The sequence below is a fragment of the Sturnira hondurensis genome, unplaced genomic scaffold (genome assembly GCF_014824575.4).
Source record: "Sturnira hondurensis isolate 20B ecotype Veracruz unplaced genomic scaffold, ASM1482457v3 Scaffold0003201, whole genome shotgun sequence".
NCBI lineage: Eukaryota > Metazoa > Chordata > Mammalia > Chiroptera > Phyllostomidae > Sturnira > Sturnira hondurensis.
The window spans coordinates 12296-36134 of NW_028075832.1; positions in this window are offsets into that span (position 1 = coordinate 12296).

Below are 23839 nucleotides of genomic sequence, written 5' to 3' on the forward strand. Positions count from 1 at the left end.
CCACCAGAGTGGACCTACTTTTCAGGACCAAAATATTATTATTTTACCAGTGGGAGATTTGGGGAAATGTTTTAGGTAACAAAATAGCCTATTTTGACATATGTCTCCATTATTTCATTTTAGATATGCCTCAGGTCAACAAAATTCTTGAAACACTATCTCTAAAATAAAAGCTCTTTGTAGAATATCCAAAGAAGAAATTGATGTCATGTTTCCCTAAAATTAATATCAAAGATACATTATATTCTGCTTAAAATATGTGTTCATGAGTTGAAATGGGCTGAAACCAGGTCTGAGCTTGGACATTAACTGTAGTATTTTAAGAATTACCAAGAACTACAAGCAAAGGAATTAAAAACTCAGGTGATCAGAGTGACAGTTTCATTTAGTTTTATGAATTTAAAATAGTTCTTTGAAGAATAATTTTTATAACCTTGTTTTTCATGTTAAAATAATTAAACAATTCAGTTCGAACATTGTAGGCTTTGGAGATGAGAATCATCTCCATCTCCAGTGGCCTTTCTGCCACTTAGTACTTAAGTATCTGCAGTAAATGCAGCCTTCTCTGTATAACCTCAGTCTATTACCTTTAACAAGAATTATTGTTCTGTATTTGGCTCTAATAGGTATTGAGATTTGTTTGCAAAGTGTGCTTTATTTATAGCATTTGTTACCCATTGTCTCAGAGATAGGACAACAATTCAGAAATATTTTCCTACTATAAGATTTATAAATTTTAAAGACTCCTCATTGTTTTCTTAAAATAGATGGTGTGCATGGAGAAAGAAAAACTAGAAAGTGATACCTTCTGAGAGATGTTGGTTTAACATGTCCTGTGGAGGTAAGAATTTTATCAAGTGAGGATTTTAGCATTAAGTGTTCTTCCCCATCTTAGATAACCGACTTAGAGAACTTCTGTTCTCTCTGGGCCCTTCAATCAACTCTTTACATGACATTTTATTTCTTCATTAAACAATTTCCTATGAAATAGGAAATATGATCCTCAGTTTACAAATGAGGAAGCTGAGGCTTAGTGAAATTCATAACTTGCTCAAGGTCAAAAATTGGTAGCAGAGTTAGAATTCTAAAATACTGACTAAATGCTTAGTGAAATTAATGGATAAACAAAAATGTTGGGTCATGCTTATCCTATACTGCATCAAATCTAGCATAAAAGGTCATACTCTGAAATGGCATAATTTATAGCCCTAGGACCTTCATTCGCTGTAAGAAAATGCAGAGATAAGACAAATCTGATTATTCTTGAGGCTCATCCTCCATTTGCTTATGGTAGCTTAGTAAAGACCTGTCCTGGATAATTTGGGATAGTTTAATAGAATGAGACTTAGCTATGGAGGTCTTCCATAGCACCCCGCACCACTTCTGTTCTAGCTTAGGGAGCTTCTTCTATTGCAAGTTGCTTAGATTCTTCCTGCCCTGCCCCAGTTCCTATAAATGTGTGAAGTTTTCAAAGGGCTGGGCCTTCCTCATTGGGAAAACATGCAGCCCAGCTGTGCTGATCTTAGCACATGTCTCTGCGCCATAGTGAGGGACTGGGGGATCAAGTGTGCTCTGTTATTTTTCTGTTTATAAAGTTTTACCCTATAAACTTTATATTTATAGCAGGTAGCATAAGCGTCTATATTCTCTTTGCACAAAACCAGAATATCCTGCACCATTTGAAACAAAACTAATGGTGGGAAGATCTTTGTCAATGTCATATGTGATCACTTTAGATAAGACTTCTTTGAAGTTGAACTTTTGATGCATGTTCTATTATCATTCATTCTCATCTCAGCACTATGTTTTCTACTAGTTCCTACCTCATGGTCCCCAAATGTGAACCCAGTCTGCTCAGCTACTCAGTGTTTAGCTTCATCAAAATCAACCCAAAATTTAGATGAAAATGTTATTCACTAGGATTATTTCACATGAATCTTCTATGTGAGAAAAAAAACATCTTTTGGTAAGTAAAGGGCATCCCACAAGGAAATAAAAATTTTACACCAGTGTATTTTTCTTTCTCTCCCCTTTTCTCACTCTACTGACATCTCTCCCTCTTCCTCTCCCTCTCATTACCCTTCTTCTCCTTTACTCTTCATTCTTATGTGAATGTACCATTCACTAAAGTACCATCCAAAAAAGTAAGATATATAATAAAAATTTGCTTCCTAAAATCAATACAATAAAAGCTTATGTCATTGAAATGCACCCTTTAGTATGATAACATGTATTTTTATTTGTAAATTCATTTTACTATCTTTAGAGACTATGTCATTTTTTCTTTCCAAGACAAATATTCAATTTTCCAAAAATTCAACATTTGGGGTGTTTATATAATTCCAAGCTGATTTGTGGAGGAAGATATATAAAATGTACAATCATACAGGAGAAAATGTTATCTTCTTTAATTTAATTTCAAGGGAATATCAAGTAGTTATTTTTCTTTCCCTTTTTAAATTCCCCAATATCATACTGGGAAGCCCTCCCCCCCACACAATTAATCCTTGGAACATAGAGGAATTATTTAAATTTAATGAATAAACCTGGTACACTAATCTGCTATTACATATTATTTTAATTATGTTCAAAGCCTCAAATTTCTGCTATTTATTACCAATATTATTTATTATCACATAGTAATGTTGTAATCAGTTAGAGTTTTAAAGGTTAATGATATCAGTTCTGGAGAGGAAAGAAGGCCTATCGTGCACTGTTGGTGACAATCAAACCTGACATACCTATTCTCAAATAAAATCTGGCAATGTTCACCGTATTTAACATATATACAATACAATATATTAATATATAAGTACACTAATGTGATTATAGCTCTCTTAGTAAGAACAAACATAATCAAAATAAATCATTCTAAAGAAGGCAGTTGTTAAATTCATTACAGTATGTCCACATGATATAAATACTGCTGAAATGACGTACATATGTGTGAGGTCTGTCCATAAAAGTCCAACCGTTGTTAATATAACGAGAACCGTTTGCATGATATTGATGGGCCTGACAGCCAAGGTGAGTGGACTGAAATGCGCATGCATGAACAATAATGACTTCACTGTACTTATCAGAGAAGATGGTAGGTGCCCTTTGAGTGAACATATGTGCTGTGAGGCTATTGCATTCACAATCACCCAGCCAGTAGAGCAACCAATCTGCATCAAATTTTGCATTAAGCTTGAATATTCCTCCACAGAAACTATTCAGATGATTCAGAAGACCACAGCTATGGGCAACAGTGATTGGCAGCTTCATCATGACAATGTGCTCACTCATGCATCACGTCTTCTGCAGAGTTTTCTGGTAAAACATCAAATCACCCAGGTGACTCAGTTCCCCTATATCCCAGATTTGGTGCCCCGTGACTTCAGGCTTTCCCCAAAACTAAAATCACCTTTGAAAGGGAAGAGATTTCAGACCACTAGTGAGATTCAGGAAAATATAACGAGGTGGCTGATGATGACTGGGGAAAGTGTTTGAGGTCCCAAGGTGCCTACCTGAAAAGGGACAGAGGTGTCATTGTCCTATGTACAATGTTTCTTGTATCTTCTTCAATAAATATCTCTATTTTTTGTCATTTTTATTGTTTGAATACAGTTGTCTTCATTTTCCCCATCACCTCTTATCCCTATCCCACCCATCCCCACAAAATATCTTTATTTTTCATATTACATGGCTGGATACCTTCTGGGCAGAACTTATATATGTTGATTTGACTAAAAACCTTCAAATACATTATTAAGAAAAATGGTGCTGCTGGATGAGGGATTAGACTTCCAGTGAGTTTTGAGGTTCAAGTAAACACAACTCAGCTCCTTGAACAACTATGGCAAGAATTACAACTGTACTACAGAACGAATATCACCCAGGAACATCAGAAAATTGAAATGTATGGAAGTCTGATAACCAACAACAAAAAGCCACAGTTCACTTTATTACATTAAGTGAAATAAAGAAAAATCTATAGGGAACTAAGAGTGTTGAGGAGGAAGCTGTGATTCAAATCAATGATTTGGAACACAAGGCAGAAAAAAACATTCATTCAGAACAGCAAAACAAATAAAGAATTAAACCAAATGAAGTATAGGCTAAGGAGACTATGGTACATCTTCAAATGTAACACCATCCAAATCATAGGGATGCCAGAAGGAGAAGAGGAAGGGAAAGAAATTAAAAACTTATCTGAAAACGTAATGAAAGAAAATTCTTAAATTTGGTGGAGGAAATAGACATACAAGACCAGAAGCACAGAAAGTCCCAGAGAAGATGAACCTAAAGAGGACCACACCAAGACACATCACAATTAAAATGTCAAAGGTTAAAGATAAATAAAGTATCTTAAAAGCAGTAAGAGTATAGCAGAGAGTTACCTACACAGGAGTTCCCGTAAGACTGTCAGCTGATTTCTCAAAGAAAGTTCATAGTCAAGAAGAGACTGGCAAGAAGTGTTCAAAGTAATGAAAATCAAGGACTTACAACCTAGATTACTTTATCCAGCAAAACTATCACTTAGAATAAAAAGGCATATAAAGTACTTTTCAGACAAGGTAAAACTAAAGGAGTTCATCATCACCAAGCCATTATTATATGAAATGTTAGAAAAAAAGGTCAAAACTATGAACATTAAATAGCAATAAATTCACAACTATCAACAACTAAATCTAAAAAAAATGAAGAAAACAAGAGAACAGAAATGGAGTCATAGACTTGGAGATCATATGGAGGTTTATCAGTTGGGAGGCAGAAAAGGGGGAATAGGGAAAAATGTGCAGGGATTAAGAATTACAAATTGCTAGGTACAGAATAGAAAGGAAGAATTTAAGAACAATGTAAGAAATGGAGTAGCCAAAGAACTTATATTAATGACTATGGACATAAACTAAGGGGGAGATTGTTGGAGGCAATGCGGGTACCTGGTGGAGGGAAGCAAAGGAGGAAAAATTGGGATAACTGTATTAGCATAATAAATAAAATATATTATTTAAAAAGATACATTATTAAGTGAAAAGTATGGTATAGTAAAGTGAGTATAGTATCATCACTTTTAAGGTCTTAACATATATATATGTGTGTGTGTGTGTGTGTGAGTGTATCATTACTTTTTATGTCTTAATATATATATAACTATATATAGGTATATCTATACATATATAGGCATATATAGGTAGGTATATCTATACATATATATGTAGCTATATCTATACATGTATAGGCATACATACATATACATATGTGTATGTATATTTATACACATGGAAACTGTTGTTTCTCAGTTTATAGACTTAATAGTGGGCCACTTTTAGAAGAGGGACTTGGAAATGTGTGGCTGTGGGGAGCTTTAACTTCTCAGCATTTATCATATCTAATTATGTCTATGTATGCTATTTTTAAATATCCAGAAGCTAGTGAAATTATAGCATCATTTTTTGCTATGATGAACTTAATACATCAATAAATATAACTTGGAAAATATCAGCTTCTGTCTGATGCTAGTAAAACATTGCAGTATAAATCCAGAACTTACTATATATTCTCAATAAAAAGTAATTCTGATTTTAAACTAGATGCTCAGGATTCTTGGAGCTTGTGTTAGAATGACTAACTAGAATAGTCTATGTAGAGTTCAGAATAATTGCTTGGGTTCAGGAAAGAATGAACAATTACTAATGTGTATTGGCTCAGGCCAGAGCAGCTAGGGCAATTCAATCAGGTGCCTGGGACAATGGAAAGAAGCAGTCTCCTGTTCTCCATGCCATCACTGATATAACCTCCAAGCTTCCTCTGCTGGGCCTTGCAGGTGATGCCCAAAGGCTCTTGCCAACAATCAGTGGTCCCTTGGTCACAGAGGTGTCCCTCCTCTGATGCTCTGGTGCTCACTGTACAGATGCATATTCCATTGTCACTGCATTGAGGGCCCTCCCTGGTCCTGGCCAGGTTTGAAGTATCTGTACCAGTAGGTTTACCCATTCAGCTGTTATCTATTCACTTCTTGATGATCATTTGGATTGTTACCAGTTTTTTTGGCAATTACAAATTACACTGCAGTGAATGTTAATGAGAAGTCTTTGTGTGGATATATAGTTTTACTTCTCTTATGTTAATATTTAGGAGTGAAATGGCTGGATTATATGGCAGGTGAATGTTTAATTTTTTAACAGTCTGCCAACCTATTCTCAAACTGGTTGCACCATTTTACATCCTTACCAACTGTGAGTACAGGTTCCAGTTCCTCCACAACATCACTATGAAGATGAGAAAGAATACCAATATGGTCATATTGATATGGTCAGTCTTTTTAATTTTAGCCTTGTGTGTAGTGGCAACTTCTTGTTTTTTCATGTCTAATTTGAAATTAAATAAAACCTATTCTTTTGAATAGCTAATAAATTTCCATAGAACTCAAGATATAAAAAATTAAACAGAGAGCAAAATTACAGAAAACACATGTGAAATATTTACACATTTAAAAATATTTTGTTTTCCTTTAAAGTCAGTTTTAGGGGAGGGGTTGCAGTGCTTATTTATTAAAAGTAGTCTTTAAAAATTTTTTATTGTTGTCCAATTATAGTTTTTTGAAGGTTGCTATGGATAACTATTCACTTAGAATACAAGTGTTATAGCAAATTAACCAGTTTATTTGATTGCAGTTTCTAATGAACACCAAACCAAAACCTGTCCATAGTGGTATTAAATCATCCAAAGTCTTGCAAAAAAATTAATGACTGATGTAATACTAAAGTTCAAGTTTCTTAACTTCTAAATTAGAATCACACTACTGCTCATATATTGGATATTGATGTATAAACTGTTTTGATTTTAATATGCAGATAGAGAATTTTGAGTGTGTAATGAAAATACATTTTCCTGCTATTTAAAGGGTAAAAAAAGTGCTTATGCATATCTACACAATAGGCAGCTGAGAGGACAAATTGAAACTGGAAAAGCCGGCATTCAGGCTGCTTGTCACTAACAAAACTGATAAGCAGAGGCAGAGACTGAATCTTTATGGGAACATTATTCAGGTGGCTGGCGATCTGAGAAGACAGCGGGTTATGTACCCTAACAGAATGTCTTAAATTCCATTTTAAAGCAACCCTTTTTACAAGGATAAGAAAACTGTTGGTAAGGGGTTTGGAACTCAGGGGAAAAGTTAATCAGATAAAAGCTTCAGCATTCTTTCATCTGTGTCCTGGGTGGTGGACGACTCACCCTGGACTACAATGTCTCAGATACCATCCTGTGCCCCATCCTGGGGCACAAAGGTGGAACTATTTATGGTGTCCTGCAGTCAGGGTGGGTCATACCTTCAATTCCTGGAACAATAGCTTTTTACAGGCATTGATTACTAAGCTTATTAGCTATTATCTAGACTAAAATTTTCCAACTCTTCAGTCCCCCATCAAAATCACTCAGGTGGACTTGTAACCTGGATTTGCACAATTGGAATAAAGTCTTCTTCTCTGTTAGACAAAGAAGGGTTGCAAGAGGACACTTTAGGTGAAATTGTAGAAATAAGACAGCAAACTTTATAAGAAGAACAGGAGAAGGAAAGCAAAGTAAGATGAACTAGAGTTGCAAAAATGCACTGTAGAGATGGATCTTGCAGGGGGAAAGCAATTAATAGCCATATGGACAGAGAATTTGCTTTAAGTCCGAAAAGGTAAAGAAGTGAGAGCCACAGAGATGACTCCAGATGCATGAATGGAACAAAATGTAAAAATAAATCGTAAGAATAAGAAACCCAAAATAGAAGAATCTATCATTCACTAGATGTTGACATATCAAAGGGCAGTGATATGGAACATGGTAAGAGAAAAGAATGTAAAACTTTAGATGCCAAATAATAATGGGTCCATGAAAAGTAGTCCAAAGGAAAGACTAAACAAAATAATAACAAATCCAAAGTCCTAGAAATAGAATTGTAGAGTATATGAGGAAGCCTGTAGGGAAATTGATCTTCCATGAGCTGTTTGCATTTGTGGCTTATAGTAATGAAGGTAATACAAAATATGGAGGATTTGTTTTATTTACAAAATATTATAGAATATATGGCATTTATATGAGAAGATATATTATCACAAGTATTGATTTTGGGAGGGAGTATATGGTTTTTATAATATTCTATACCCAGAATGGTTGTAGCAAATTAACCAGCACAAATAAATAATGATTCATTGATATTATTTATAATAACAAGCCTGGCTTATGAGAACAAAACAAGCTAACAGAAATAAATATAAGGTCTCGCTCATCAAAAGACCAAAATATAGATGCACAGGACAGGAGAAAAAGGCTTAGTAGTAGCCTTCATGAAAAAGGTAGATCTTAAGGGATTTTGACATATCATAGAATGGATCATTTTTATTATCACTTTTATTTGTGACACAAATTCAAATTAAAGGAATTAGGAAAATTAAAAAATATATTGACCTTTTTATAGAACTGATTTTCAGGCTTTCTGTTTATATGGGAATTTATTTTTAATAATGGTTTAGTTTAGATTCCAGTTGGGCCATAGTTTCTTAGTAACAGCTAAAGTAGAATGAGTGTTTTTTTCTAATATCAATCCAAATTTTGCCTAAAAAGTTCACATATATCACTAAATCATAAGAAGATTTAGTATTAGCCACTACCTCAGATATATTGGCATAGCTATTAATTCAGTCCTTGAGATTGTCAGGAATGTTGATAGCATGTTCAGCTTTGATGTATGTGGCTCTTTCCATGCAGAGGAACGCTGAGTTTGCTGCTGTTTGGCACTGGTCCATCTCCATCACGAAGCACAGATTCTCATTCCTTTTTGACTTTGACTCTCATTTGGCCTTTCTTACAAGAGTAAGTAAGACTCCTTTGACTTCATTTGGCCTTTCACCATCTGCAGAAAAGGAGGGCAAGCCCAGAAAACTGGCACCTTCACAATTTCACAGGGTCCTTGATTAAACTCCATTTAATTCTGAGAACCTTAATCAAGGTAATTAGCTGACTCGGGGTGTCTGTGTCTGCATGCACCCCTCCAGTGGGTTGCTCCAACAGCTGGAAGGTGTTTGGATGTGGCAGCTCTCCACAATGGCCCCACTGTGGAGGAGCAGTGTGAGCTGTGAGCCTATCAGTGGCTCTATTTAGCATAGCCCTGAGTGTACAGCTACATTGATTTGTTTTCAAAACCTTCCAAATGTGTACAAAGCAGGCTACTCATTTTGTGCCAAAAACTAGATTAGCTAATTTGTGATAATGCTGAATTCAATACTTTAATATATTTCTGCATGATTCTCATAATTCTCACACCAAAGTGCACTAATTACTTACCTAGTGCATTTACTACCTTTCCCAAAATACAACAGAAAGTTCAGTCCAGAGGAAGGCCAAAAGGTGTATTCAATTCATTCACCAGTCATTTGATGCCATTTCAGGTTTAACAAATGCAAAGCATTTTAATTTTGCTAGTGAACACTGCAAAAAGTACAAATAAAAATAAATTATGATATTAGAAATGTTGCTATCTGAAAAATGTAAAGTTTTGTTAGTCAAAATAGTTTTGAGAACTAGTTAACTACAGAGTTTAGCATTTTGTTATATTATTGTATTGTGTACAAGAAAGTTCATCTGGGGTTGGGGGTACATACATTTTCTTAAAAACAATGCAGACTTTTTCCTTTGATTTATACCTCATGAGTGAATCGATCCATGAGAGCTATTATATATCTTCCTTTTCCATTTCTTTCCACCAAGGCCTTCCATTAGTCGGGTGGAGGAAAGATGAGACTCTTCTAGTCATGGTGTTTCAGAATAGAAAGGCCTTGGAGAGCCTCCAATTCCATATTTTTTACGGGTTTTTTGTTTTGTTTTGTATCTTAACTTGCTAAACTCTTTTATCATAACATAAAATCTAGCAAACAATTGTAGAAATTTCTTATTAATTTAACTTTTGATATGGGTTATGTAGCTTACAAGCAAATCTTTTATATCAAATCAGTATAGTATTTAATTCTAGTGTATAAAGTTAATTTAACACAATGTCCAACATATTCAAAACATAATTACATTACCTTTTTCATTTCTTAATTTACATTAAACAACTATTCAAGAAAAATAATTTTGTTGATAAAGACATATAAAAGGCTGTATTTTATATTTTGTATGCCTGGATTAAACTAGCTTTTCTCAAGATAGGAAAAAATTGCTTTCTTGTCTTCATGTTCAGAATTCTTTAACAATTAAAAATATAACATCCATATGTTATCTTAGAAAATGACATAACACAGACCATGCTAGGTTCTTTTGCAAGTATTTCCCTTCTGATAACAACCTATTGCCCATTTGAAGCATTTTGAAACCTAATTTTTTATTTTATTTTTAATGTATATATTTCTTTTAAACATAAACCCCACTATAATAGAAATATTGCTGTGTACTTTGTATATATAGAAATTTACTAAGATGAATTCAATTTAAGGATCTGGCAAAGATTACCTTGACACGAATTTCCAGCAGAATCTTTCTCCCATGTTTTCTTCTAACTGGTTGCTTTTCAATACCAGAATTCCTCATGCTATTATCTTTAAAATGGTTATCCATTTCAGTACAAAAATATATGACTAAAGAGAAAATTTAAAACTATGTAATAGATTTAAAAACCAAAATGGAAAGATAGGCCATATTCATGATAGTGGTAGCTTCTGTGAGCAGGGAGATAGGAAAGTGGCTGGGGGTAAGGGGAAGTCTTGATGATCATATTTTACTTCAAATTTTTGAAGAAATTCAAGCAATTATAAAATCTTAGCTATTGTCAATTCTGTGTGTTCTATAAAAATCTCTAAAAAATCTTTTCTGACTTGGTTTGCTTTGAAAATCTGCATGTAACACAGGCATGTGCTCTGACTGGGTGGGAATTGAACTGGTGACTCTTTGGTTTGCAGGCTGGTACTCAATCCACTGAGCCACACCAGTCAGGCTGGACTATCTCTTCTTATTGAGTAGTTCAACAATGACTATAAAACTCACTTTCTTTATACACAGTCCAGTGAATTGTAATACTTTAAAAACCAGTATGTTTTTCTCCAATAGTAAAAAAACAAAATTATAATTCAGAAGTTGATTTTTATGCATTCCAAACCAACAATTTTTTTCAAGTGCCCATCTATTTAATACAGCTGTCTTCTTTTTCCACAAGAGAGTATTGGTAATATTTGAGGTACTGAAACAGGAAAATATAAGAATGCTAATGGAATAACAGGAAAAGAAAGTCTGAATAGAAAGACTTTAATAGAAAGTCTGAACAGCAGATTTTTTCTTTACAATTAAAAGGCATGACTTGTAATTACAGAAAAATAAACCAGTGCATTCTAATTTGTATATATTTTTAAAAGATTTTATTTATTTATTTTTAGACAGAGAAGTAGGGATGAAGAAAGAGAAGGAGAAAAATATCAATGTGTGGTTGCCTTTCCCACATTCTCTACTGGGAGCCTGGTCTGCATGTAACCCAGGCAGGCACTCTGACTGGGAATTGAACCAGTGACCCTTTGGTTTGCAGGCCAGAACTCAATCCAGTGAGCCACACCAGCCAGGGCTAATCTTTATATATTTCTTTAAAATTTTAACAATACACAAAATCTGTTTATATTACAGATTACTAGGAAGAAATACTCTTGTTTCATTTGTGATCTCAGAAAAGGTATTTTTCCTTCTCTTGTATTTGTGCATTTTCTTTTTCTAAATATATTTTATTGGTTATGCTGTTACAGTTGTTCCATTTTTTTTCTCACCTTAATTCCCATCTGGTCTGCTCCCCACTACCCACCAGCATTCCTCCCCTTAGTTTATGTCTGTGGGTCATATGTAAGTTGTTTGGCTTCTCCATTTCCTATGCTATTCTTAACCCCCCCCACATCTATTTTGTACCTACCAAATATGCTTTTTATTCCCTTTACCATTCCCCTCATTTTTCTGCCTACCCCTCCTCACTGATAACCCTCCATGTGATCTCCATAGTCATGATTCTATTCCTGTTTCAGTTGTTTGCTTAGTTTTTGTTTTTCTTTAGGTTCAGTTGTTGATAGTTGTGAGTTGATTGTCATTTTACTATTCATAGTTTTCATCATCTTCTTTTTCTTAGATAAGTCCCTTTAACATGTCATATAATAAGGGCTTGGTGATGATGAACTCCTTGAACTTGACCTTATCTGGAAAGCACTTTATTGGCCCTTCCATTCTAAATGAAAGCTTTGCTGGATAAAGTAATCTTGGATGTAGGTCCTTGCCTTTCATACTTCAAAAACTTCTTTCCAGCCCCTTCTTGCCTGCAAGTCTTTTGAGAAATCATCCGATAGTCTTATGGGAACCCCTTTGTAGGTAACTGTCTCCTTTTCTCCTGCTTTTAAGATTCCTTATCTTTAATCTTGGCTAATCTAATTATGATGTGCCTTGATGTGTGCTTCCTTGGGTCCAACTTCTTTGGGACTCTTTGAGCTTCCTGGACTTCCTGGAAGTCTATTTCCTTTGCCAGATTGGAGTTCTCCTTCATTATTTTTTCAAATAAGTTTTCCATTTCTAACTCTTCCTCTTCTTCTTCTGGTACTCCTATGATTCAGATGTTGGAATGTTTAAAGTTCTGGAGGTTCTTAAGCCTCTTGTCATTTTCTGAATTCTTGTTTCTTCATTCTATTTTGGTTGAATGTGTATTTCTCTCTTCTCTTCCAAACTGTTGATTTGAGTTCTGGTTTCCTTCCTTAAATTATTGTTTCCCTGTATATTTTTCTTTACTTCATTTTGCATAGGATTCTCTTTTTCCTCTATTTTGGGACCATACTCAACCTTTCTGTGAGCATCCCGATTACCAGTGTTTTGAACCATGCATCTGGTAGGTTGGCTATCCTTTCATTGCTTAGTTGTATTTTGGAGTTTTGATCTGTTCTTTCATTTGGGCTCCTGTTAAATTGTAAGGGAAGGAACCTTAGGCATTTTCCACAGTGAGGCAACTGATATTCCTGCACTGTAGCACTGTATGTGGGGGAGGGGTGAGACAGGGAGCAGTGCTGCTTACTCTGCTCTCCTCTGGCTTTCAGTCACTTCCTCTACTACCCACAAGCAAATCAGGCCCTTCTGGTGCTGAGTCCTAAGTGGGTGGGTTTGTGTACATTCTAGGACCCTGTGGGTCTCTCCAATGAACCCTCCTGTGAGTCTGGGAGTTTCTCCTGCTGCCTCAACCCTCATAGGTTTTTTCAGTCACAGGTTTTGAGGCTTTATTTTCCTGAGCTGGAACCCTGGTTTTCGCGGTCTGTCTTGCTCCCTAGTTGTTCCTCCTGGTCTGTCTGAACATAAATGTGGGACTGCCCACACTGCCAGCCTCTGCCTCACCTGGTCCGCCAGCTGCCGCCTTACCGTGAGTCCTCTCTGTCCAGATGCCCATCTCCACCCCTCCTACTGGTCTGAATGAATGTTTCTTTTACTCCTTGGTGTTGGACTTTCACACAGTTCAATTTCTGACAGTCCTGGTTACTTTTTGTTTTCAATTTGTTGTTGTCCTTTTGGTTGCTCAGGGAGGCAAAGTCTTTGGTTGCTCAGGGAGGCAAAGTGTTTCTACCTACACCTCCATTTTGGCTGCATATTTGTGAATTATCAAATTTTCTATAATTAAGTCTGCATTACTTTGCATAAAAATTAGATGAACATTTATAATAAGAAATGGTAGTATCATAGATGGCTTGTACTTAAGCACATTTGTGCACACTATAAGAAGGTATCACTCACGAGACTAGTACCTTGAATAGAGATGAGTATGGGTGCTGCTGGCAACAGCTTTTTGTAGAGTGTCTCCAGAAATCTATGAGGCATCAAGTGTAGTTCTTAGAATAAGCCATCAAGGTTGTTTCAGTAAGCAGCTACCTCACAAATACCTCCGGGATACCTTCGAAGGATGTTGATCAAAGCAAAGTCTCTTGTGAGACTTCAGAAATATTCGAGCAGGACATTAAAACAAAACAAGGGAACTGACATCAACTTAATCCTCCACCCTGATGTGATTTGTCCTATTGTCCCCAAGCCTTGGATGTGATGAATACACAAGGATTTAGATGGCAATGCATTGTTCTTGCCACAGCAAAAAAAGTGTAATATTTATTACTGTACATTTCATGGTCCACAAATGTTTAAGAAAGTAAGTACTGCATTCACTAGCACTAGCTTCACTTTCACGGGGAAAAATGGAACTTAAAATCACCTAGATGGATGCCTTTTAAATTTTGCCTTTCTTCGAAGAAAGGTTAACAGGTCATATGGAGGATCTACAGATTTAATTCTGCTCTCCTTCAATTTTACACACAGGGTCAGACAGGATAATCCAATTGCTCATCTCTGTCTTGACCTTCTGAAGAAAATAGATCACTCCGTGTTAGCTGATAATACTCAGCAAAGCAGAAAGACATTGATTTTGAAAGGCAAATTCTTAAAACTCTCTAATGAGTAGATTTGCAAGGGTAAAAACCACTTTCCAATCCATATTCCATTGGAAATGTTTTAAGTAGTATATTAAGAAATTCTATAAACAGAGTCTAGTATAGGTATACATTACAAAGTTCTATCAAAGTTATAGCATTCTTATACAGACAAGAAAGCATATTTGAAAAACAAACACTCAGGAACTTTAATAGGTTATTTCAAAGCTCATATAATAAAATGTTTAGTATTAAAATTCTAGTAATAATTTTTTACCTCTTCCCTTACCATGCACTTGTTTCCCTTAAAAAAAGAATTAACTCAAATCTTCACTAAAACATGAAAATTTTGGTTATCCTATTAATACAGACATACATAGCATCTGACATAACACAACAGAAAGGGGAAACTATACCCCCATGAGCTCTCTCTCCATCCATCTGTGATTCTCCCTCTCTCTATTTCTCTCCTGCATCTGTCTCTTTCTCACATACATACATGTGTGTGTCCTGGAGAACTTTCTGATTTAGCTTTTCTTCCTTTTGTCCCTTTTTATTTTTCGTATGTTGAATTCTCAAGGCCAATTGGACAATGTCTCAACCACTAGTAAGGAAAACTAATCTTTGGACCTGAGGGCAGTGCAAAAGTATAGGTTGGCTTGATATACCTCATGATTTAGAATTATGTGGGATTGTGTTTGTGATTTACTGAAATCCAGCCCATGTTAACTGGACAAAGGAAAGAAGATAATACAAAGTAGAAGAGATTCATAAAACCTGGTGTTCTTTTGTAACAGTGTACACCCTGATGTGAGAAACTGGATTGCAGTTTGAGTTTTCCTTAGTTTTCATGTCCAGTAACCACCGCCACATGCAGATATTTTCTGATTATGATTGAAGAATACAAGATTCTTCTTGATTTGGCCTCAACCTATATTTTCAGGCATCACGCTCAACTTGTAATGCTTTTCCTATAGCAATCTGTATATGCTTCCTAAATCTGCCCTTGCACTTTGTTGCTTCTGAATCTTTGCCTATTACTTCATGTTCACTCCACCTGGAATATGATGACAGTTCCCTTTCTGCCTGAAGGATTTGGAACAATTTTCAATGTCCCCGGTGGAGAGTGAAAAATGTGGAAATTATCTTAATCTGTCTTGCTAATGGACATTGATCATACCATTATATAGTACTTAATGCATACTGATTTTCCTTAAATTGAATTCTATACATCTCTGAACTGTAAATTTCTTAAGGGCCAGAACCATTGATTACTAGAAATATTAAGAGAATAAATTCTGGAGTCACATAAACCAGGGATGATACCTAGTCTTTGTAACCTAGAAGCTGTTTGGAGCAAAATTCGTAACCTTTCTGAGCCTCAGTTTCCTGATTTGCAGTTCAGGGATATCTATGGTGCGGCTGTGGTGAGGGTTAGACATGACGGCGGGTTTAAAGCCCTCAGCACAGTGGCTGGCCCATACCAAACACTATATTCTATGATTACTATCTATTTTACCCCAAAGTACCTAGCATAGGGTTAAGATCATATTGAATCCTCAATAAAAATGTATTAATTGCTTAATGAATGAACAAATAAAAATATCTTTTTTGTAAAGTTATTGGAGTTTCTTACTTTATTTTTTTTTATTTGTGAGAACTAAAGGAAAGTAACCAAGAAAGTTCTGTGTCCAACAAATAAGTGTGCTGAAACATCCACAAACCGATTGAGGAGCAGTGTAATTGGTGAGCTGGGTGAATTTTCTCCTCAAGGCAGTTCCTTGGAAAAACAAGGAAATGCAAAGATATGCAAAGAGTATTATCCAGCTGAGACAAGCTTATTAGTGTTCTCATTGACTTTACCAGGAAGCCCACCTGCTAAACTCTGTTTGCGAACCCTCAGGGACTCATGTGGCCTCAGATGTGCAATAGCAGCCAATGTACACAGCAAACCAGGTCATCAGCTTGGGGATGGCTCTTGCTCAACCAGCCTGTTCTGGTTTGGGCTGTGATGTCACGTTATGAGAGAGAAAAATCCTGGCTTTGTGTATGAAGAAAAATGATTTACCTATGCCTATGGAAATACATCTTTACAATAATTCAAGTAAACTGGAACAGAAATTGCCTATACAAAGTAAACTGACTTGCCTGGAGATAAAGGAAAATGTTTAAAAGCAATTCTTGTTTATTACTCTGATCTTAACTTTAAAAGAATTCATATAATTTTCTACTGTAACTAAAGTAAGTGCTCATGGTATTTATTGAGCTGAATGTAATGCTCTGTTGTTAAAATTGAATAATATGATCCCCCCTTCCTTAATTTATAGTTGAGAGAACAAATTAATTTTAACTTAAAAACAAAATGCCAATGTCCTGTGGAAGCACTCTTCCTCTTGAGATTTAGAAAAGATTACCTGAACCACAATTTCATTGCCTAGAAATCCCAAGCCTGATCCAAGATTTCTGAGACTCCTTGGGATTATAATCTGTTAATCACTTCTATTTCTGGGCGTGTGTGTGTGTGTGTGTGGTGTCTTTGCCCCTTGGGAAATCTCTGTTCTCTGCCTTAACCCCAATGTGAAACTCTGGTCTCCTGGTGTTTTGCACAAGACTTTGTGATTTTAGATGGATCTGGAAAGATCCATGAGAAGGGACATCAGTCTGCAGTGATCAGTAAAAAATGTAACATTTCACATTAAACACTCCTTTTCTTAATCCTTTCAGTCATGTCGCCAACAAAAGCAGGGCCCATGCCTCGGAATCCTCCAAATTTTTGCCATCTGTCTGGTTCCTTTATCTTCCCTCTTCATTTCTTTTTTTAATTCCCTCTTTCTTTTTCCTAAAACAAACAACAAACAAAGAAACAAATAACAAACACCTAAAAATTCTTCTTTATCAGATAAAGTCAGCATTACATGCTGATTGAGGCATGGATTGTAGATTGAGGCTTCTTTGGTTCCAATCCAGCCCTGTGGTTTGCGGTGATGATGTGACCTTAGATAAATCACGTAACCTCTGTGCCTCAATTTCATCCCCTATAAAATGGGGGAGGAAAGAATTAATGCCTCATAAGAATAGTTATGATGATTCAATAAGTTAAGATACATAAGCACTTAGAACAATTCTTGAAAAAAAAAGCAACAAAATGTTTATTAAAAATTACTCCTTTGTTCTTGCTTGGACTCCTTTCAGCATCTTATCTTCAAATTTCAGTGACTTATCAAGATCGTTTCCATCAAAACATGTTTTTCTTCCTAAAAGAAATTCTGGTGCCAGATGTTCAGAGGACAGTGGTTTCATGTTATTAGAAATGTTTTACCCTAGAAATTATTTGTAAAATATTGGTATTGACTATTTTCTTTTATCAATGCTAACATACTGCAAGGAACAGATATTTACTGATAAACTGATAAACCAACCTAGCAACTTTATCATCTTAAATGTGTGGAACATGATCCCATAGGATGTTTGATGATTAGGAAATGATTGTTGTATCATCTCTTTCTAAAAGTTTATTAAAGAAACAAAGCTTTTCAAGTTCAAAGGCAACACCAGAAAAATTTGTTAAACAGTAGCCCATAAACACTATTACCCAAAGCAAAATGTTTTACTTCTGATGCTGAAACAAAGTTGTTTGTAATTGCAGCATTGTGTGGGGCAATGACAAAGACCCACAGGCCGATTAAACTTGCCCCCATGTTAGAATGTTTCCTTTAGGGAAATGATAAGCAGAACTGTTAAAGTCATCTCCTGGATAAAGGGATATCATATGAAAAGCAGCTCCCAGGAGATTTGAAAATTAAAATTGAAGTAAAAGGAGGTGTTGTTAAAAGTAAAGGAGAGTCATGGGAAGGAAGAAAACTGATTAGCTAAAGAATAGTGCCCACTTATCTAAGGACCAAGGCAAATAAAATTGGGAATGCAGACTTGTAGCTGCTCCGATTGATCATCAGCATCACCTGGGACCTTGTTAGAAATGCAGATTCGGGGTCCCTCTCCCATGTACTCAGTCACACTTAGAAGCTTTTTGGGAGGAACTCAGGAACCTGTGTTCCACAAAGCAACCCTAGTGATTCTTACCCTTGCAGAAAGTTGAAAAGCACTGGGAAATATACGTTTGTGAGTCAGCTACATTCTCTAAAATAATTTAAGTAAAAAATCAGTGAGAAAGAGCAAACTTAATGTAGCATTTTTTCTTTTATTTGAAATTCACTGTTTAATCTCTTTGATTAAGCTAAGTGTCTCCTTTAGGCTACCTGCTTTGGGAGTAAGTTGATCACATAAAAGATAGTAATTTCATGTAGAATTGTAGGATTGTTTGAGTATATTATTACCTGAAATAAATAAACTATTGTCAAATTTAACATTTAACATACATGGTGGGAAGCCCTGAACAATTGGATGTCGATTTCTCTAAAATGATGCCACACCCTCTTTTTCTATCTCTAACATTTTTGGCAAACTGTGGTATTAGGATACCAACTGTGCTTTAAAATAGGATCTGTTATTAGTGAGCTGTCTTCCTCTATGATTAATGATCTATGGAGTTGGGAGAGAAGCTATATGGGAAGAAGCAAGCTAAAAGACCATTTTGTGAGGGCCAGAACAGAGACCAAGTAACAGTAAATCCTCTCAGACCACCCACCCCCATGCTCCACCACCTGCTGCTGGTCCTTGAAACAGCTTTGCCCACCCCTTTTCTGGGGCTGGTCCCCTGTCCATCCTGCCCTGCAGCATGGAGGACTGTCTCAATAAACTCTTAATGTAAAACACACACACACACACACACACACACACACAAATCACCAGTATTGAATATAGCCCTTAGTCATATGAGAGATGTACTCTATGAGTAATTAGTCATATGAGAGATGTACTCTATGAGTAACCCAGCATGTAGAGAATGAGGTTGACTTTGCCAGCCAGCCACCCCTTGAAAGGATAGTAATATTCATAGTGAAATTGCTCAAACTCTGGTGTCTGGTGGCTTTCACATAAGAGAGATCCATACCTGACTCCAAAAGAAGAAGGAGCAGCGGGAATACAAAGAGCACCAAGCCCAGACCCATCACAAAGAAAAAGTCTTGAGCAGTGGGTTCACTTGAATATGGCCACTCAGAACGTCATAGCTCCATGACCAAGCTTGGTGAGCCTCCTTCAGTTCCTCTTCCTCTGCCATCAGAAAAGCATTAGCCATTAGGATGTATAGAGGACAGAGGAGAGAGAATCATTTTACCAAAACTTTTACAGATACCGGTCTTAATCCAGGTATATTGTAATGGGTATTTTTTAAACCAATGATAGGCTATTAATTACTTAAAAGTTCATTTTTCACTTGGAAAAGTATACAATTTAAATGAATAATTGACATTGTTAATATGACTTCAAGCAATGCAAGGTAAAAATGTCTTAAATAATACATGTATATAGAAAGGGGAAAAGATAGGCATACAAAATTGGGATAAAAACATGACATTTTCATTAAAACTACTTATTATATTAGAATTTAACAGACAAAATGGAAATAGAAATCAACCAGGGATAACTGTTTTCTCTTTAGAGATAGTTCTTTAAAAATTTCTTGTAATGTATGTAAGTGAAACTGACTTAACTTTTTTGTCAGATATTTCAAATTCTAAAATTGTCCCATTTAGGCCAGTGGTACAGCTCTTAAATACTTTTGACGTGGTCCCCCTAGTCTTTAAAAAGCTTACTTGTTTTCTGGTAAGACAAGATTTGGAATAAGTCATTTTTCCCCCTCTGTTGTCCTGATTCTTTTAAATGGTGAATCTTTTTCAGAGACTATAACTGTGGCAGGGATTGTTATGAACAATTTCTTTGTAAGTATTTATTTAAATGTTCAAAAAGAAGCTTGTTTTTCTCTTAGTTTGTTAGAATTGTTACCAATTTTGTCTTCCTTGCTCACATATAGGCTGTTCACAGTCATTTTTAAAATTCCAATTTTGTAATGAAAAACTAAATTACTTACATTATTTTATGAACAACTATTTATTAGCAAAATTGAATACATGCTAGGGCTTATCAATTGTTTAATTTCTTTTGTGAATTGCCTGTTCATGTTGACAGTTTGTTGTATTTTTTCCTTATATACTAAAGATAGAAACAGAATGATATTTAATGTAGACTGTAATTGAAAAAAATTAAAACCCAGTGAACAAAAAGGGAATGTTAAGGCAAACTATGGATTTTAGTTAATAGTAATAAATCAAGATTAGCTCATAAATGATAACCAGTAACACCAAAATTAGACACTTAGTTAATAATGGGAGACTCTGTGTTGGGGCAGCAGAAGGAATAAATGGAGACTCTTATATACTCTGTAGCTTTTCTCTAAACATAAAACTGCTATAAAAATAAAATTTATTAAAGCAAAATAAAAATTAGCTATATACTTCAGGATCAAATGGATAAATAGTAGGAATATGCATTTTTAATATTTTATTTATTTATCTTTAGAGGGGGAGAGAAGGAGAGAAGTATCAATGTATGGTTGCCTCTCATGAGTCCCCTGCCGGGAACTGGCCTGCAACCCAGGCATGTGCCCTGACTGGGAATCAAACCGTGATCATGTGGTTTGTAGGCCCTCGCTCAATCCACTGAGCTACGCCAGCCAGGGCAGGACTATGCATTTTTTAAAGAAAGCCATATAATCATTGTAAAGAGACCTGCACTAGAAAATAAAATGCTAAGTAAAAAAATATATTTACAAAACGCTATCTTTCCAACCATATGCACACAAGCTGCCCACCATGAATTACATTGAGATATTTGTTACAGGGGGTCACTTTCACTTCTAAATGAATTTGAAACTGTGTAAATGAACAGAGTTGATATTTCCACGACAGAAGCTAGGTGCACATTGAAAGCGTATAAAAAGGCCCCCACATGTAGGTATCAGCAGATCATTTTTTGTTTGTTTTACTATTTGATTTAAAACATGAATTTTGAGTTTAGGCTTGAGCTCAAAACTTTTCAAATCATCCTAGAACTGATGGAAAACACTAAATATTACCCAATGTTGTATAAAAATATACCATGCCATAAACAAAAATGACAGAATGGAATTATCTTACATATTTTACTACTTTCTGTGCTTTTACTACTTTCTGTGCAGTGGTCAATTAAGATATATTCTTATATGTTAGATTGCACAAATTCATTATTTACAATGAAAGACAAGTGCTGCTTTCTTCTCCAAACTACCAGGCTAACAAAAATGTGTGTGTTTTTAAAGGTGTTTTCTTAATGCTATGTAGGTGGTTCAGGAACTTTGTTATTTTCAATGCTGCTTTCAATACTAATCCCTCAGTCTCAGCCCCCAAAGCATATCTTTGCTATATCAAAATAAAGATTTAAAAGTGTTTCTTGTTTTTTGAAAATTTCCCCAAATAGTAAAGACCTACACTGTGTAATACCTATAAAAACAATAAAGTATCAAAGGAGAAGAAAATAAAGCAAGGAGTAACTATTTTTATAATAATGGTAGTATTATCAAAGGTGTAGCAAGTGAAAACACTAACAGGCAGGATTCAAATCATCACTAAGTAGAACAGAGCTATGAAGAAAGGAATTTGGTGATCTGGATTACGATTAGTAGGACATTCAATTGCCCAGGCAAGTCCTGACAAGAAGCAGAGAAACAGCAATTGTATTAACAGAGAGAAGGCTACATGTTTGCGCAAACATTGTAGGCAGGAGATCACATTACTGTATATATATTAGCCTCCTAATATATGTTTAAAACCAGTATGGTTTTTAAACATATTCGATTTTTTAATAACTTTTGGTAAATAGCTACTGGCAGAAGCCCCTAATTCTTATACTTAGTCCATATCATGAAACCTCCAGCTTCCCTATCAACCAAAAACTGTACTTTCAAGGAAATTTAGTGGGGCATCCTGAGTCCTGCTTTAGCACTATGGCTAATGTCCCTCTGATGTGTTTGCGCCTATGTCATCCAGACTGTCAAATACTTTTAGTACAACTCTATCTTTCAAAAATAAATGTGGACTTCTTCTCCGTGCATCCTGCACAGCACTTGATACCTACTTTCATTATAAGGATATATGTCTCCAATTCAAGAAGATTCTTAGCTGATATCTTTTTAATGATTTTTCTCTCTCCATTTTTTTATTTTCTTTTTCTGCAACCCCTACTGGACTACTTTTGAACCTATGAGCCTATGTCTCTTAGCATAATTTTCCTGTTTTTTATACAACCTTATTTGATACTATTGGTATAATATTTTAATGTGTACATTTAAAGTCATTTTGATTATGCTATTTTCATTTTTTTTTCTACGGAGAATCTGTCTTCTGGTTAATTTCATTGACTGCTTCACTTACTATGAGTTTTAGTTATGTGTTTTGAATTGCTTTTCAATAAGGAAATTACCTTCTTTTCCTTTCTCTCTTTATTCTTCCTCCACCTTTTCTCAAACAGGGCTTTCTAACCCTAATCCTAACCTGTTTTCCTAGCAGGTCTCAATGCAGATCCAGTTATGCATAGGTAGATCAGAGATCTTGATGAGGTGATAATTTGGGAAGTTGCAGCCATTAAAAATTATCAGATTGCCTCAAGTATTTTTCTGCCACAGTTTATAGCTTTATCTGGGCAGCCGTAATTCAGAGTTAGGTCGAGTGGTTAGTTTTCTGTGTCCTTCAGTAGATAGAGAAGAGAGTCCACAAGCTGCACGTTTCAGGTTAGGAGCCTAGGTCCAGTTTGCTTTACCTTCCTCACGTGAAGAACTTCCAACCTCCATTCTCCTGTGGGAACAGAACTCCCTGCTTCCAAACCTGAGGTTCTGTGGGTCTGCTTTTCAGAACAGACTACTCTTTATGTCTCTCTTTCATTACAGGATCATAGAAGTATTTACCTTTTTACACCAATATTTTACTTAACTTTTACTTTATCATTTTATGGTCTCCAAAGAATGGAAGATGGTACTTTCATCAGTCACGGTTTCAGCAGGAAACAGATGGCACACTCAAATTAGGATAATTTAAGGCAAGTTTTAAAAAGAGACCACTGAAAAAGCTGTTGTCAGGGTGCAGGAAAGAAGATCAATACTGTCATACTCCTAAACTAGTGTGGAGTAAAACCTGAACACATGAGGAAAGGGGATCGGTTCATGGAGGCAGAAGGAGACAAGACAAGATTGCCTTTTATATGGACCAAAAAAAGGAATGGGACTATATCTGTTCTCCTGCACATATGCACACAAGTTTAGAAAATGCTCACCTAGGGTGATTTTTGTGATGTGCATCTTACCTTACCCCTAACACTGGTTGAATAGGTCACATGTATAAACCCCCTATATGATGAAATGTGAGGGAAAGATCAACTGTGTAAGTTCATGCAAACTTTATTACTGT